The following is a 17,500-nucleotide window of genomic DNA, read 5'->3' as shown; positions in this document are numbered from 1 at the left end:
CTGCAGCTGTCTCATACCTCACCGTTCTGAATGCGAACGCCGCTTTGAGCAGACACTCTCGTTGTGCGCGAATCAACATCCTTCTGTTGACCTGGCGCTCGACTGCTGCGTGCCAAACAGGAGCGCCATATCGAAGGATGGAATTTACGACTGACACAAGAAGACGACGCTTGGCGCACTTCGGACCACTGTGGTTTCGCATCATCAGCGAGACCGACTTGGCCACACGGAGCGCCTTTGCACAGGCGTGCTCGACGTGTGGTCGCCAGGACAGATGTTCGTCGACGATGATCCCGAGGTACTTGACCGTCTTCGCAGATCGCAGCTGCGTGCCCAAGACGTCAATGGCGTATCCCTCGGGGTCGGTCCGCATGGTGGAAATCATCACGGCCTCGGTCTTCGCAGGCGCCAACTCGAGCCGATGCGTCGTCATCCAGCTGCTGATGGTGTTCACTGCTGCGGTGGCCAGCTGGGAGGTTTGCTGTGGAGTGGTTCCGGGTATCAGCAGCGCAAGGTCGTCGGCATAGCCAACAACCTCCACTCCATCCGGCAGCTCTAGACCCAGTACGCCGTCGTACATGACGTTCCACAGAGTGGGGCCCAAAATGGACCCCTGTGGGACGCCAGCAGATAGGCTCCGCGTAACTGGGCCATCGTCGGTGTCGTAGATGAGCTGCCTGTCCTCGAACCAGTTGGCCAATATCGACAGGGATAACTGGCTTGTGGTCGCCAAGCGTTCATAGCGACGTGACTTTTTGATCCTTCGATGTCGGCTCTTCCTATCATTGTGAAGCAAAATTCCCCAAGCGTAGGATTGTTCACCCTTTCAAGGGAACGTGAGCTGGGTTTAGACCGTCGTGAGACAGGTTAGTTTTACCCTACTGGTGTGTGCTAATACGTGCTATCGTAACGGAACTCCTGTGCAGTACGAGAGGAACCACAGGTACGGACCACTGGCTCAATACTAGTTCGACCGGACTTTGGTATGACGCTACGTCCGCTGGATTATGCCTGAACGCCTCTAAGGTCGTAACCAATCCGAGCTGATAGCGCTTCAAAACCTAATGGGCAATCGGAAGCTAGCGGGCCTAACAACCCTCCGAGATCCGCTGGAACTGCCTCTGCAGCCTGGCGCCTCATCCCCGCTTCATAGACTGGGCCGCATCGCGCGGGGTCGCACTGCACGTGTTAGTACCTGACCATAGGGAACGCCGGTGGCCGCCGACCTCGCCGACCGTGGACTTGACTAGTTTCGATGCCCACCGACCGCCCGCAAACGACGGGACTTCAGGCTAGGAGTTTCAAGTTGTAGAGATGCGTTCGCATCGATCCTCTCAGGCGACCTACGCCTGGTGGTGTTATGGTGGACGCAAGGCACGTCCTGGCCCGGTAGTATGTACAAGAAAATGTACAAGTCCGGGAATACGGGGTGCATCGTATGTAACGTTCGATGTACATATAAAGCCTGGTAGGTGTTGGGATTATATCTGCAACACGGGCATTATCGAAAGATGGTTAAGTGGAGTCACCCAAAGGGTGCCGTGCGTTATAAGGTACGTAATGCACAGTAGAGATACATTGTCGGGAGGTGGAACCCGAAAAATGAACCCGAAGTCCGGGAATACGGGGTGCATCGTATGTAACGTTCGATGTACATATAAAGCCTGGTAGGTGTTGGGATTATATCTGCAACACGGGCATTATCGAAAGATGGTTAAGTGGAGTCACCCAAAGGGTGCCGTGCGTTATAAGGTACGTAATGCACAGTAGAGATACATTGTCGGGAGGTGGAACCCGAAAAATGTACAAGTCCGGGAATACGGAAAAGTTCCCCATGAAAGGCTGGGGATACAATTATTGATACAAATAATGTGCCTAAGGGTACATTTATTTTTCTAAGTCCCAGAAATCCGTCACTGAACATCACGACTTACGAAGACATGTTCCCCCGGTCCTCCCATATACGGCACGGGGACAAGTATGAAGAATGAAAATCATGTGTGTATGGAACATATAATGTGCCTGAGAGCACATTTTTTTTCTAAGTCCCAGAAATCCGTCACTGAACATCACGACTTACGAAGACATGTTCCCCCGGTCCTCCCATATACGGCACCGGGACAAGTATGAAGAATGAAAATCATGTGTGTATGAAACATATAATGTGCCTGAGAGCACATTTTTTTTCTAAGTCCCAGAAATCCGTCACTGAACATCACGACTTACGAAGACATGTTCCCCCGGTCCTCCCATGTACGGCACGGGGACAAGTATGAAGAATGAAAATCATGTGTGTATGAAACATATAATGTGCCTGAGAGCACATTTTTTTTCTAAGTCCCAGAAATCCGTCACTGAACATCACGACTTACGAAGACATGTTCCCCCGGTCCTCCCATATACGGCACGGAGACAAGTATGAAGTATGAAAATTTTTGGTCACAGCGTGAAATCCCTCTAATGATCATGAAAATAGCATCGGATCACTTATCTGACCATAAAAAGTGAACCAAAACCCTATTTGGACAAACTTTTTGGTCCTATGAAAAAATCACTTTTCATATATGTCATGGTCGAAAATTTTCTAAGTCCCAAAAAATCACATATTCTCGAATATCTCGAAAACTACTTATCGGACAGGGGTCAACCAAGGTGTTTTAGAAAGGTCTTTACTAGCTCTATTTAATGAGCCATAGCGACTTTCAAGTGATTTTTTGACACTTTTTCGCATATCGGCATCCTTGGTTCCCATACTGGCCATAGGCCATAGGGCACCGAACGGCCAACTTTTGGTCCGGGGGTGAAATTTTTTTTTCACGAGATTTTGATGAAAATGGCTTCGGAACGCGTTTCTAATAATGAAAAGTGAAACCAAACAGTATTTGCGAAGAAAAAATTGTCCTATGAAAAAATCACTTTTTCTTAGGGTACGGGTCAAAAATTTTCTAAGTCCCAAAAAATCACTTATTCTCGAATATCTCGAAAACTACGTATCGGACAGGGGTCAACCAAGGTGTTTTAGAAAGGTCTTTACAAGCTCTATTTAATGAGCCATAGCGACTTTCAAGTGATTTTTTGACACTTTTTCGCATATCGGCATCCTTGGTTCCCATACTGGCCATAGGCCATAGGGCACCGAACGGCCAACTTTTGGTCCGGGGGTGAAATTTTTTTTTCACGAGATTTTGATGAAAATGGCTTCGGAACGCGTTTCTAATAATGAAAAGTGAAACCAAACAGTATTTGCGAAGAAAAAATTGTCCTATGAAAAAATCACTTTTTCTTAGGGTACGGGTCAAAAATTTTCTAAGTCCCAAAAAATCACATATTCTCGAATATCTCGAAAACTACTTATCGGACAGGGGTCAACCAAGGTGTTTTAGAAAGGTCTTTACAAGCTCTATTTAATGAGCCATAGCGACTTTCAAGTGATTTTTTGACACTTTTTCGCATATCGGCATCCTTGGTTCCCATACTGGCCATAGGCCATAGGGCACCGAACGGCCAACTTTTGGTCCGGGGGTGAAATTTTTTTTTCACGAGATTTTGATGAAAATGGCTTCGGAACGCGTTTCTAATAATGAAAAGTGAAACCAAACAGTATTTGCGAAGAAAAAATTGTCCTATGAAAAAATCACTTTTTCTTAGGGTACGGGTCAAAAATTTTCTAAGTCGCAAAAAATCACATATTCTCGAATATCTCGAAAACTACGTATCGGACAGGGGTCAACCAAGGTGTTTTAGAAAGGTCTTTACAAGCTCTATTTAATGAGCCATAGCGACTTTCAAGTGATTTTTTGACACTTTTTCGCATATCGGCATCCTTGGTTCCCATACTGGCCATAGGCCATAGGGCACCGAACGGCCAACTTTTGGTCCGGGGGTGAAATTTTTTTTTCACGAGATTTTGATGAAAATGGCTTCGGAACGCGTTTCTAATAATGAAAAGTGAAACCAAACAGTATTTGCGAAGAAAAAATTGTCCTATGAAAAAATCACTTTTTCTTAGGGTACGGGTCAAAAATTTTCTAAGTCCCAAAAAATCACTTATTCTCGAATATCTCGAAAACTACGTATCGGACAGGGGTCAACCAAGGTGTTTTAGAAAGGTCTTTACAAGCTCTATTTAATGAGCCATAGCGACTTTCAAGTGATTTTTTGACACTTTTTCGCATATCGGCATCCTTGGTTCCCATACTGGCCATAGGCCATAGGGCACCGAACGGCCAACTTTTGGTCCGGGGGTGAAATTTTTTTTTCACGAGATTTTGATGAAAATGGCTTCGGAACGCGTTTCTAATAATGAAAAGTGAAACCAAACAGTATTTGCGAAGAAAAAATTGTCCTATGAAAAAATCACTTTTTCTTAGGGTACGGGTCAAAAATTTTCTAAGTCCCAAAAAATCACTTATTCTCGAATATCTCGAAAACTACGTATCGGACAGGGGTCAACCAAGGTGTTTTAGAAAGGTCTTTACAAGCTCTATTTAATGAGCCATAGCGACTTTCAAGTGATTTTTTGACACTTTTTCGCATATCGGCATCCTTGGTTCCCATACTGGCCATAGGCCATAGGGCACCGAACGGCCAACTTTTGGTCCGGGGGTGAAATTTTTTTTTCACGAGATTTTGATGAAAATGGCTTCGGAACGCGTTTCTAATAATGAAAAGTGAAACCAAACAGTATTTGCGAAGAAAAAATTGTCCTATGAAAAAATCACTTTTTCTTAGGGTACGGGTCAAAAATTTTCTAAGTCCCAAAAAATCACATTTTCTCGAATATCTCGAAAACTACTTATCGGACAGGGGTCAACCAAGGTGTTTTAGAAAGGTCTCAACAAGCTCTAAATAATGGGCCATAGCGACTTTTTAGTGATTTTTTGACAAATTTTGTCATATCGGCATCCCGAGTTCCCATACTGGCCATAGGCCATGGGGCCCCGAACGAAAAAATTTTGGTCCGAGGGTCAAAATTTTTTTTCTCATAAATTTGTTCAAAACGCCGTCGGAACGCGCCTTAGATCATGAAAAGTGAAAAGAAACAGTATTTTGCAAAAGTTGGGGTGGCCTATGACTTACATGGCCACGTCCTAGGTCCGAGTTCCCGAGGTCGTGTTCTTCAGTGGCGGAAAAAAATGGCCACTTGTGGGAGATGCAAAATGTTCATTTTGTATTATAGGGGACACACTATCGAAGCGAAAATTTCAGAAATGGCCTAAAACGTGAAGAAATGATGGGGTATGTACGAAAAGAAGGTTTTTATGGTCAAACGGTGAAAATTTTTTTTTATGAAAAATTTTGGTCTCCCACCGTTCATGAATTTCTAGGACCAAAAATCGAAAAATTTCAAAACTTCACGATCGAAAGGGAAACGCATATGTGGTGTTCCTAGGTGTGTACGGTGTACGAAAAACGGGTTCACGATGAGATATCAGGCAAATAAGTGGACCTAAAGTGAGTTATACGGGTAAGACGAGGTGTCCAAAGACCGAAATAGGGGTACCAACTGAGAACGAAATGAAGGTCCCCGAAGTCGCCATACAAGTTATAGGAGGTGTCCAAAGTACGAAAAGAGTTCCATATTCGGCTGTTCCTACTATATGGTTCCCTGATTGCTGCTCCAAGGAGTAGTGAGGAAGTGTCCAAAGGTCTGTTGGGGGTATCGAGGTGATACCCTCGACGGACAATATGCACGAAAAGTGGTTCGATGATCTATCCTGTAGGTCGTACGGCAGCCATACCCGGCTGGAAGTACCGCGGTAATTCCGCAATAAAACGTTCGCCAGACGAACAAACAAATTGAATTAGCTCATCGTAGTGTACGGAAACGAAACGAAAATGTAAGGTGATTAGGGATCCGGGAGCAATCTCGCGATCCCATGGTTCGGTGTAAGAAATGATACGAAGTGTTCATAAGTCTCCTCTGGAGGCAGAACCATCGTAGCAAAGTTCGGGAACCCAAGGGTCACAAAAACTCGTAGGACGATATCCACGAATAATCGGGGACTTGTGGGGACTACCGTGCCCTGACAAGTCAACTACACCTTAACTGGTGATGGTCGTCCTACGGGGACCTGCGGGGAACAAAAGGGTCACTAAAACTCGTAGGACAATATCTCCGAATAATCGGGGACTTGTGGGGACCACCGTGCCCTGACAAGTCAACTACACCTTAACTGGTGATGGTCGTCCTACGGGGACCTGCGGGGAGCAAAAGGAGTCAGAAACAATCGTAGGACGATATCCACGAATAATCGGGGACTTGTGGGGACTACCGTGCCCTGACAAGTCAACTACACCTTAACTGGTGATGGTCGTCCTACGGGGACCTTCAGGGAGCCGCAGTAAGTCGCAGGTCGTATGCGAGCCTTGATTGGTCCTGTTGGGGGCGTGCGGGGTGTAATGCCTCGGTACGTCAAATGTTGGTGTACGATGTACATCGATAATCTGACATCCTCCGGAACAACCTTTGCTCGTGTGGTTATTGGCGCTGTGGAGTCGGTGTACTGCCGCAGGTCAATGAGAGTGGTCACAACAAAGATTGTGTCACCTGATGAACGTAGAAAGAGAGTCTGCGGGGACTGGTGCCCTGGTAGACAAAAAATATCGAACAAGCAATTGACGAAGACGAATTCTGGTTGATCCTACCAGTAATATACGCTTGTCTCAAAGGTTAAGCCATGCATGTCTAAGTACAAACATAAATGAATGTGAAACCGCATAAGGCTCAGTACAACAGCCATAATTCACAAGATCATCCACCCATCAGTTACTTGGATAACTGTGGAAAAGCCAGAGCTAATACATGCAACATGCCGGGACCGCTGTCCGCTTGCGGGCGGTGGAACTGGTGCACTTATTAGTAAAACCAATCGCCTCCGGGCGGCTTGAGTTGAAGTCTGGATAAGGATGCCGATCGTATGGTCGCTTGACCGACGACAGATCTTGCAAATGTCTGCCCTATCAACTATTGATGGTAGTGTAGAGGACTACCATGGTTGCGACGGGTAACGGGGAATCAGGGTTCGATTCCGGAGAGGGAGCCTGAGAAATGGCTACCACATCCAAGGAAGGCAGCAGGCGCGTAAATTACCCAATCCCGGCACGGGGAGGTAGTGACGAGAAATAACAATATGGACCTCTCTAACGATGGTCCATAATTGGAATGAATTGAGCATAAATCCTTCAATAAGGATCAAGTGGAGGGCAAGTCTGGTGCCAGCAGCCGCGGTAATTCCAGCTCCACTAGCGTATATTAAAGTTGTTGCGGTTAAAACGTTCGAAGTTGATTCCCCGTCCAGACACGCGACCGCCGCGGGCGCCCGGCACACGCCGGATACGTTCGTGCGCGAGCTCGCGGCTGCGACTCACAATGGTGTGCCTGGGCGTCAACCTCGTGATCGGTCGGGCACGTCCCGAGCCGGTGCGTGGTGCCCGGGCAGCTCCCATTTACCTTGAACAAATTAGAGTGCTTCAAGCAGGCTAGTACAAAAGCGTCCACACCCGCCCAGGGTTGGCGTTGGCCGAGAATAATCTTGCATGGAATAATGGAACATGACCTCGGTCTGAGTCTTTTGGTTGGTTTTGTATAGACCCAGAGGTAATGATTAACAGAAGTAGTTGGGGGCATTGGTATTACGGCGCGAGAGGTGAAATTCGTAGACCGTCGTAGGACCAACTGAAGCGAAAGCGTTTGCCATGGATGCTTTCATTAATCAAGAACGAAAGTTAGAGGATCGAAGGCGATTAGATACCGCCCTAGTTCTAACCGTAAACGATGCCAATCAGCAATTGGGAGACGCTACTACATTCGGTGCTCTCAGTAGCTTCCGGGAAACCAAAATCGGGTTCCGGGGGAAGTATGGTTGCAAAGTTGAAACTTAAAGGAATTGACGGAAGGGCACCACAAGAAGTGGAGCTTGCAGAGGCGTTTGACAGTTGACAGCGAACGGTGGTGTTTCCGTGAGCTGCGCAAAAAATTGTCGAAAAAAGGTGAAAAAAAGTGTTTAAATTCTTTACAGAGTGCTTTAAAAGTGATAAAAAGGCGTTTGTTATCATTTGGAAGTGAATTTGGACCAAAAAACAGGAAAAAACAGTGAAAGTGTGGTATAAACAAAACCCCATACATTTTGTATGGAGGGGGTTTTTCACTGATTTGGCGGCTCTAAGCAACCGTTTTAGATGCGGTTTTCGCTGAAAACGCAAGACTGGGAGCCAATTTAGTGTTTTCGACGGAAAAACGGTGGATGCCGGTGGTCTGTACGCGGAAAAAACTGTAAAAAACATTCCGGCTATAGAAGAAGAAGAAGAAGAAGAAACTGTTTCTTGAAGCGTGCAGAAAAAGTGTCCGGATCTAATCGGAAGTGGTTTAAATCGTTAGATCGTGTCGTGATTAGTGGGTACAAGTGAAAAAAGACCGAAAATCGGTTCATTTGGGCCGGAAAAAAGTGTGGGAAAAATCCAGATTGTGACGTTTCCACGTGGCGTCTTGTTCCGGATCTCACTTTTTTCACCCAATACGCAACGGATCTGGACGCATGTGGTGTTAAAAGAAGCGGAAAAGTGCCAGCTAGTGAAATAGTGCAAAAAACCGGAAAGAAAACGGTGAAAAATAACCAAAAAAGTGCATTTATAGTGGTGACAAAAATTTGACATTGGACATGTCCCATGACCCATGGGACAAAAATAAATTCCCATGGGACAAAAAAATTCTGACATTAGTGAAAAATTTTTCAATTAAGAAAAAGTGTGTCATAAAATCGTGTAAACCAGTGGAGATTATTCAGAAAACTCTATAATAATTTTCGGGACATCTTGATAATTTTCCTGCCACCCATTTCCCCCCCGCACCCCGACCGAAAGGGAAAAAAATCCCTTAATAAGGGAAAATAAGGAATTGGGCGGGAAAATTCGAAAAGTGTACGGAAAATTCTAAAAACCGGTGGAAAGTGTTGAGAAAAATCATATGCAACTTTTGGTGGTGAAACGAGGTGTCCCCGCTCCCCATACCCCCCCTCCCCCTTCGTCCGAGCGCCGACGAGCGCCTTAATAAGGGAAATAGTGAGCGGAAATTTTTAAATAAGTACGGAAAATTCCGGGGTGTGGTTTTTCCCGTATAACGTGAGGAGGACAAATTTTTCAAGGAGTTTCTGGGGCCCACCGCAAACCCCACTTCCCCCCACCCTCGCCTGAATATTGGCAAACTTTCAAAAAGGGGGATATTTAGGGGAAATTCAGTGCGAGTGCGTGAAAATTTGTGTGGTGTGTGTCCGAAGCCCCTCCGCCCCCCCCACCTGCAACGGGAAACCATCCCAAACCGTGGAGACTTGGGTGGTAGGACAGGCGACGAACCTGCTAAGTGTTAGCGAGCAGGAAATCTTCCCGGTTTTCGTCATCTGGCGGGAGATGACGTAAATGGCGGATAGTTTGCGCCCATCAACTCAAGATGGGATCAGACACCGACAACGGGGAGTCGGAATCTGATGTTCCGGTTGTTCCGGAATCACTGAAGAAGGCGGTGGTGAAGAAACGGCGTATAGGTGAGCCACCTCTTCAGCCACGAGTGGTGTTGGAGCCGATTGAGGTTTCACCAAGAACAATGGCGGCTTTCCATGGCACGACGCCACAGGAACCAGTGGCAACCAGCGAGGAGAATAATTCGGGTTTGCCGGCCTCCGCCGTCCCGATGGTGGTGGTTCTCTCCTCCCCCAAGCCAACCTCTTTAGAGGAAGAGATGCGGGAGGAGAATGGCTCACGGAGGACCGCAGCCACTACACCACCGATTCCGTCACCACGTAGGGTGACCTCACCGGAAGCAACGGCTGCTACCGTTCGACCAGTGAATTCGAATGGGGCGCCGGAGGGATCGCACCAGCTCATCGAGAGACTGTTGCAGAAGCTGGAAACGATGACCGAGAGGCTGACCCAAGTGACGGAGAGGCTGGAAGCCAGCGACCAGGAGAATAAAGTTCTTAGGCGAGAGCTTGAACTCTATAGGATGGGGACACGGACGGTGTCGGAGATGTACTCCTCCGCGGTTGGTACGGGCTTGGGAAACCAAGCGGTATCCCAGCCTGGACCCAGTAAGAAGACCGTTAAGCGGTCTCAAAAGCGCACGAGGGCACTGACCCGTGAGACAAGCGGTCCTGCCCACCATCGGTTGCTGGAGTTGCAGGACCAATTGCGCGCTGAAGCGGAAAAGGAAAGGCAGCAGCAGCAGAGACCGGGGCGTGAAGCAGTCCGCCCTCAGCCGCAGCAGCTGTCTTATCGGGACGTCCTGTCACCTGGGTGGCAAACGGTTGGGCAGAGGCCTCCGAGGCAGCCTCAGCAACAACAGCGGCCCCAGCCGCCAAAGGCACCCCAACGTTTCCCCCAACCAGCCCAACGGACAAGTAGGAGACGACCAGACGCCATACTGGTGATACCGGCACCAGGCGTTAGCTTTGCCGATATGTATCGACCGATCCGGACCGCCCCTGCGCTAGAGGATGCGCAGAAATACATCCGGATTGGAAAGAGGACCCCAAAGGGCAACCTGCGGATGGACCTCACGCGCGAGGTCGACTCGCTTGCGCTGCGTGATCGTATCCAGGCAGTTCTTGGCGATAAAGGGACGGTCAAGGTGGTCACGGAGATGGCTGAGGTCATTGTCCGCAATGTGGACCATCTGACCGAGGAAGCCACAATCAAAGAGGCCCTGAAGTCGGCACTGAAGAAAGAGCCGACAGTGGCCTCGATCCGTATGTGGGAGCTGCCTGACGCTACCAAGCGGGCACGCCTTCGTCTGCCGCGGGCGGAAGCGGAGGCTATCATGAGCAGGACTGACCCCCTGCTCATCGACTACTCCGCCTGCAGGGTGGAGAGGGTGCCGAGGCTGGACGCTTCGATGCGTCGTTGCTTCCGCTGTCTCGAGCGAGGCCATTTGGCGGCCTACTGCACAGGGGTGGACCGCAGCAACTGCTGTATACGGTGTGGTGAGGCCGGTCATCGTGCGGCTGCATGCAAGCAGGAGGTGCGATGCATCAAGTGTGGTGGCCCTCATCGAATCGCCGCCTTCAACTGCATTGGAGGAGGACGGCCTCAGTTGTGATGGCCCTAAGACTGCAGGTCCTCCAGCTAAATGCCAACCGGAGTAGAAGTGCCCAAGACCTGGCACTCAACACTATGAGGACGGAACGAGCTGATGTATTGGTGATGTGCGAGCTGTGCTCGGTCCCGGAGAACAACGCAAACTGGGTGGTAGACCGCGATAACAAGGTGGCGATTGTCGTGAGCGGTAGAACCCATCCAGTGCAACGCGTACGCAGTACGTGCTTCTCCGGCATCGTAGCGGCGGACGTAGCAGGCATTACCATCATCGCCTGCTATGCGTCACCGAGCATTGGGGTCCCCGAATTCGTCGGCATGCTGGAGCGTATCGAGACGCTTGCCTCGGGACACTCTCGTGTGCTGCTCGTAGGCGACTTTAACGCGTGGCACGGCACATGGGGTAGTGAACGCGTCAACACCAAGGGAGAGGAGCTGGCACAGCTTGTGGAAGAGCTCGGGCTTGAGGTGTTGAATCTGGGGAGGGATGACACCTTCCTTGGAAACGGCGTTGCTCGCCCGAGCATCGTCGATGTTGCTTTCGCAAGCTCCAACATCTGCCGCTCTGACCTGGTGGGGGACCCCGAGCAACAATGGAGGATGCTGGATGCCTACTCGTACAGCGATCACCGGTACATTCGCTTCACAGTTGGCGAGAACCAGGCAACAAGGAGTCATCGCACACGGGAAGAGACTTCGACAGTGCGTGCAGCAGGGCGTAGGTGGCAAACGCGGCAGTTTGATGGCGAGCTTTTTGCTATTGCGCTGCAGCGGATTCAGTACGAGGTTGGAGTTACCGATGCGGAGAGCCTGACACGCGCTCTCAGCCGAGCTTGTGGAGAAATTATGGCGGAGGTCACCCCGTACGTTGGCCACACCGGTAAACCGACGTATTGGTGGACGCCACAAATCGGTCAACTGCGCGAAGAGTGCCGCCAACTCTGGGAACGACGACAATCGCTCTCGGCTGCTGACGCTGAGGCTCGATCTGCAATGTCGGTGGATTTGCAGGAGGCACGCCATCGCCTGACAGCGGCGATACGCACAAGCAAGCGGGATCGGTACGCAGAATACATCCAGCATCTCGAGGAGGACGAGACAGGCCGGTGGCAGGGGGAGTTGCTGCAACGGCTCGGAGGGAGTCGCGTTGCACCAGAACGCGATCCGGCCAACCTGCAGCACATTGTGGATGTGCTCTTCCCGGAACACTCCCCTGTCAACTGGCCTGACATCGAACCAGACGGTGTACCGATTCGACCCATTACCGAACAGGAGCTGCTCAATATCGTTGCGGGTCTGAATCCGAGGAAGGCGCCAGGTTTGGACGGCGTGCCAAATGCCGCACTGACTGCTGCTGTGCGGGCATACCCAGCTACGCACGTTCGACTGTTCCAGCGGCTGCTGGACGACGGCCACTTTCCTCGCCAGTGGAAGACGGCCAAGCTGGTTCTCATTCCCAAGCCAGGAAAACCCCCCGGAGAACCGTCATCGGTCAGGCCGGTGATGCTGATCAACACTCCGGGGAAGCTGTTTGAACGAGTTCTGCTGGATCGTCTGAACGACCACATCGAGGTGCCATCAGGACCGCTACTTTCTGAGCAACAGTTCGGGTTCCGATGCGGGCGATCCACACTTCAGGCGGTGGAGTTGGTGATTGATGCTGCCAGATCCGCGATGAGCTTTGGACGGACAAACCAGCGAGACAAGCGCTGTCTGTTGGTTGTAGCGCTAGACGTCCGGAATGCATTCAACTCCGCGGACTGGCTGGCGATCTCACAGGCGCTGCAGGAAAAAGGAGTGCCCTCAAGATTGCGCAGCATCTTGCAGGAGTACTTCTCTGACCGCGTGTTGACGTACGACACGAACACCGGTCCGGTAACACGACAGGTAACGGCAGGAGTTCCGCAGGGGTCCATCTTGGGCCCCACGCTATGGAACATCCTGTACGATGGAGTGTTACGCCTGCAGCTGCCCGACGGAGCATCGGTCATCGGCTTCGCTGATGATCTGGCAGTACTGGCAAGGGGATGCACACCAGAGGAGGCAGCGGGAGTGGCCGAGCAGGCCGTAGCAATGATCTCTGCGTGGATGCAGCAACACCGTTTACAGCTGGCCCCGGAAAAAACCGAGGTGGTGCTCATCTCGAGTTTGCGTCGGGGCCACCCACAGGTGCCCGTAAGGATCGACGGAGTGGAAGTCCGCTCAAAGCAAGCAATACGCTACCTCGGGGTCATACTTCACGACCACCTCTCGTGGAAACCACACGTCGAGAAGGCAACCGCGAAGGCTCTCCGTGTGGTGAAGTTGGCCACCAGCGTGATGCCTAACCACGCTGGACCGAGGGTAGCGAAGCGTCGCTTGCTAGCAGCAGTTGCGGACTCGGTGGTGAAGTACGCGGCACCTATCTGGGCGGAAGCGGTGGAGCTGCAGTGGTGCAGAAGGAGATTGGAGCAGCTACAACGGCCTCTTGCGAGGGGGGTTGCGCGTACCTTTCGCACAGTCAGCTACGGAACAGCGGTAGTGTTGGCTGGGCTGATACCACTGCGCTTGCAAGTGGAGGAAGCTGCCCGGCGTCACAGGCGGCATCAACAGGCACTACAGCAAGGGGTGCTGATCGACCGCGACGTCATACAGAGGCTGGAAAGGTCAGCAACCATGGCGAAGTGGCAGAGCGATTGGAATCAGGAGTGCGGTCTTCCGACCGCGAGTAGGTTCAAGCGCTGGGCACATCGCGTATTGCCAGACATCAGCGGTTGGGTAGGTCGGAAGCATGGAGAGATCGGATTCCACCTGAGTCAGATACTCTCCGGACACGGTTTCTTCCGGGAGTTTCTGCACGTCATGGGGTTCATCTCAGCCCCGACTTGCCCGTTCTGCACCGACTCAGCCGTGATCGAGTCAGCAGAACACGTGATGTTCCACTGCCCGAGGTTCGCGGACATAAGGGTGCAGCTCCTGACGAAAGACGACGGCGTAGTAGTAACACCGGAGGAGCTGGCAGGCTGGATGCTGGCAAGCCCAGCTAACTGGCAGCAGGCGGAACAGGCTGCAAAACGAGTTTGCACCTTCCTACAGCAACGATGGCTGGATGACCAATCGGCCGAGAATGCTGCCATTTCCGGTGCTAACACGGAAGCACTGCGACACGCGGAAGTGAGACGGCGAGCTGACCGTCGAGCCAGCCGCAACGCTTACCAGCGGAGACGTCGTCGGGAGCAGCGGGAGAGGCGCCAGCTGATGGATGATGACGATGGAGGAGACAACAACCAACCAGCAGCAGCCAACAATCAACGCCCGGCTAGACCCGCTCGCAACTTGGCTCCGCCATCAGCTGAAGAAATTCTTCGCCGACGGTTAAGGCGGAACCAGCGTCAGCAGGAGTATCGGCGGCAATTGCGGGCCGGTACAATCCGGCCAGTGCGTTCGGGCCAACTGCGTCGGAGAAGGCAGCCGCCAGCGGAGGAGGAGCTTGAACGCCGACGTGCAAACCGGCGCGAACGAGAACGTCAAAGACGTCATGCCCGCAATGCGGTTGCCGACCGCCATCGCGAAGTGCTGTCGGCCGACGAAGAAGCCGCCATAACGGAGGCCGAGACAGCCACACGCTAGCTTGATGGAGCATACGCCTTTGGTCGCTTGCGTTGGTGGACGAGAGCGAGAGCGTACTCGAGCAGGCGTGTGCTTTAGTATTTACTTACTGTCTTGGTGAAGCGTCTCTTTTAGTATTGGCTTGGTAGCAAAGGCGCGTTAGGTGTTTATATGTCGTGATGAGTAATAAATGTTTTTGTTTGTACAGTCATGTTTGATCAGGAGGAGCACGGGCTCCTAACATTATAGTAGGTCTCAACGTGCAAAAACACCGGCAGCCACACCCGTGCAGGGAATGCTGTCGGTATTGGTGCGGTGTTTGCGTTTATTAATGTTAATGTTTCTTTGTTTACCATTAATAAAACTAAACACACTGTATTTAAAAAAAAAAAAAGAAGTGGAGCTTGCGGCTTAATTTGACTCAACACGGGAAAACTTACCAGGTCCGAACTTATCGAGGTAAGACAGATTAAGAGCTCTTTCTCAAATTTAAGGGTAGTGGTGCATGGCCGTTCTTAGTTCGTGGAATGATTTGTCTGGTTAATTCCGATAACGAACGCGACTCAAACAAGCTAACTAGAACGCTGTCAGCAGTGTGCCTCCGGGCGCACCTGACGTTACGGGGCGGCGGCGCCTTCGCGGGCGGTCGTCGCACTAGTTTGCCCTGCTTAGCGGGACAACTTGTGTTTAGCAAGGTGAGAGTGAGCGATAACAGGTCCGTGATGCCCTTAGATGTTCTGGGCTGCACGCGTGCTACAATGTGGGCAGCAGCGTGTTCTCGCCAATAGGCGCCCCCATTCCGAGAGGAACGGGAAATCACCCAAATGCTCATTTAGTTGGGATTGGGGACTGCAACGGTCCCCATGAACCTGGAATTTCTAGTAAGTGCTAGTCATTAGCTAGCGCTGATTACGTCCCTGCCCTTTGTACACACCGCCCGTCGCTACTACCGATGGATTATTTAGTGAGGTCTCTGGAGGCATACCTTCCGCGGTTCCTTCGTGAGCTGCAGTTGGCACGGCCGAAGTTGACCGAACTTGATGATTTAGAGGAAGTAAAAGTCGTAACAAGGTTTCCGTAGGTGAACCTGCGGAAGGATCATTACCGATCAAACAAGTCCGGGAGTGAGGTTGCCAAACGCATCGTCGGCATCACATGCTGACGCGCACGCTACAACCACAAGATGGTGTAGCACACTTGGTAGAGTTGAGCGAAAGCAACTCTTTTAAAGGGATACACATACCACTGACTCGGCGCAGGTCAGTAAAGACGCACACTTTGGCAGTACCGGGTACCTTATACACTGACTGATTGTCGTGTCACAAAGGGGTGATCGACAGTCGCACTTTGGCGTGCTCGGCTCCGCAACCGTCGGGGCCATGGGCGCCTGCAGTGTGGTACTAGGGAACCAGAGTTGTGTGTTGGTTTGTGTATAATGGACATATCATTACCCATCAAACAAGTCCGAGAGTGAGGTTGCCAAACGCATCGTCGGCACAATATGCTGACGCGCACGCTACAACCACAAGATGGTGTAGCACACTTGGTAGAGTTGAGCGAAAGCAACTCTTTCAAAGGGATACACATACCACTGCCTCGGCGAAGGTCAGTAAAGATGCACACTTTGGTAGTACCGGGTACCTTATACACTGACTGATTGTCGTGTCACAAAGGGGTGATCGACAGTCGCACTTTGGCGTGCTCGGCTCCGCATCCGTCGGGGCCGTGGGCGCCTGCAGTGTGGTACTAGGGAACCAGAGTTGTGTGTTGGTATGTGTATAATGGATGGATGGACTTCGGTTCCATTCATCAACTAGTTCGGTGTGTACGTTAAACCCTAGGCAGGGGATCACTCGGCTCATGGATCGATGAAGACCGCAGCTAAATGCGCGTCAGAATGTGAACTGCAGGACACATGAACATCGACACGTTGAACGCATATGGCGCATCGGACGACTCAACCCGACCGATGCACACATCCTTGAGTGCCTACCAAGTTATCTCAACACTCTAACCAAACTGACCGTCCTGACCCCATCATAGGGGGGTAGGCTGTCGCAGCATGGCGTGCTCGGATCCGCATCCTTGTCGGGACCGTGGGCGCTGAAAGTGAGAGTGCTAACACAGAGAGACATACGAGGTATGGTACACAAACCTAAACATACACACACATGTGAGCATGGGTGAAGAGCGAGCGCGCGTCAAGTCGCACGGTTCGACCTCTAGTATCAACCAACGGATGTATCCACCACAGCATATAAGGTTATCACCAATTGCACGGGGACTTCCACCGGTTGGCTCGGGTCGAGTAACACTTGCGGCCCAACGCGCTCGTATCTTTCCTCGCATCCAGTTGCAGTCGCGAGACGTGCTCACGCCGTGTGGGTGAATGAGGTTAGCACGACAGGGGTGATTTATCACCGCTTCTCCCGTCGCATCATTGTGACAGTGGAGTCTGTAGGCCTCAAGTGATGTGTGACGACCCTCAGAATTTAAGCATATTAATAAGAGGAGGAAGAGAAACCAACCGGGATTCCCTGAGTAGCTGCGAGCGAAACGGGAAGAGCTCAGCACGTAGGGACGACGAGGGGGCCTCGTCTGTCCGATGCCGTGTACTGGACCGGTCCGTTATCTGCTACGCACGGTGCAAACAGTTCAAGTCTAACTTGAAGGTGGCCCATTATCCCACAGAGGGTGATAGGCCCGTAGAACGGCACAGGACTGTGGTGGCAGACGGCCGGCTCCATGGAGTCGTGTTGCTTGATAGTGCAGCACTAAGTGGGAGGTAAACTCCTTCTAAAGCTAAATACCGCCATGAGACCGATAG

At 51.0% G+C, this 17,500-nt stretch overlaps 2 non-coding genes and 1 pseudogene across 2 annotated transcripts in view; all 3 read left to right on the top strand.

The window, feature by feature from the left end:
- LOC118516884 overlaps positions 1–1,361 on the top strand; it is a 6,233-nt pseudogene extending 4,872 nt beyond the window's left edge.
- Positions 1,362–16,506: 15,145 nt separating this feature from the next.
- Positions 16,507–16,664, top strand: LOC118516881. The gene has a single exon (XR_004908153.1). It is a non-coding gene; the product is annotated as a 5.8S ribosomal RNA (ribosomal RNA).
- A 468-nt stretch (positions 16,665–17,132) lies between these two features.
- LOC118516882 overlaps positions 17,133–17,500 on the top strand; it is a 4,264-nt gene continuing 3,896 nt past the window's right edge. Inside the window, exon 1 of the ribosomal RNA XR_004908154.1 lies at positions 17,133–17,500. This exon is cut by the window's right edge and continues 3,896 nt beyond it. This is a non-coding gene — a ribosomal RNA (large subunit ribosomal RNA).

Source organism: Anopheles stephensi, unplaced genomic scaffold (genome assembly GCF_013141755.1).
Source record: "Anopheles stephensi strain Indian unplaced genomic scaffold, UCI_ANSTEP_V1.0 ucontig407, whole genome shotgun sequence".
Lineage (NCBI taxonomy): Eukaryota > Metazoa > Arthropoda > Insecta > Diptera > Culicidae > Anopheles > Anopheles stephensi.
The sequence above is the reverse complement of the archived record's forward strand: the minus strand, read 5'-3'. Positions and strand labels throughout refer to the sequence as shown.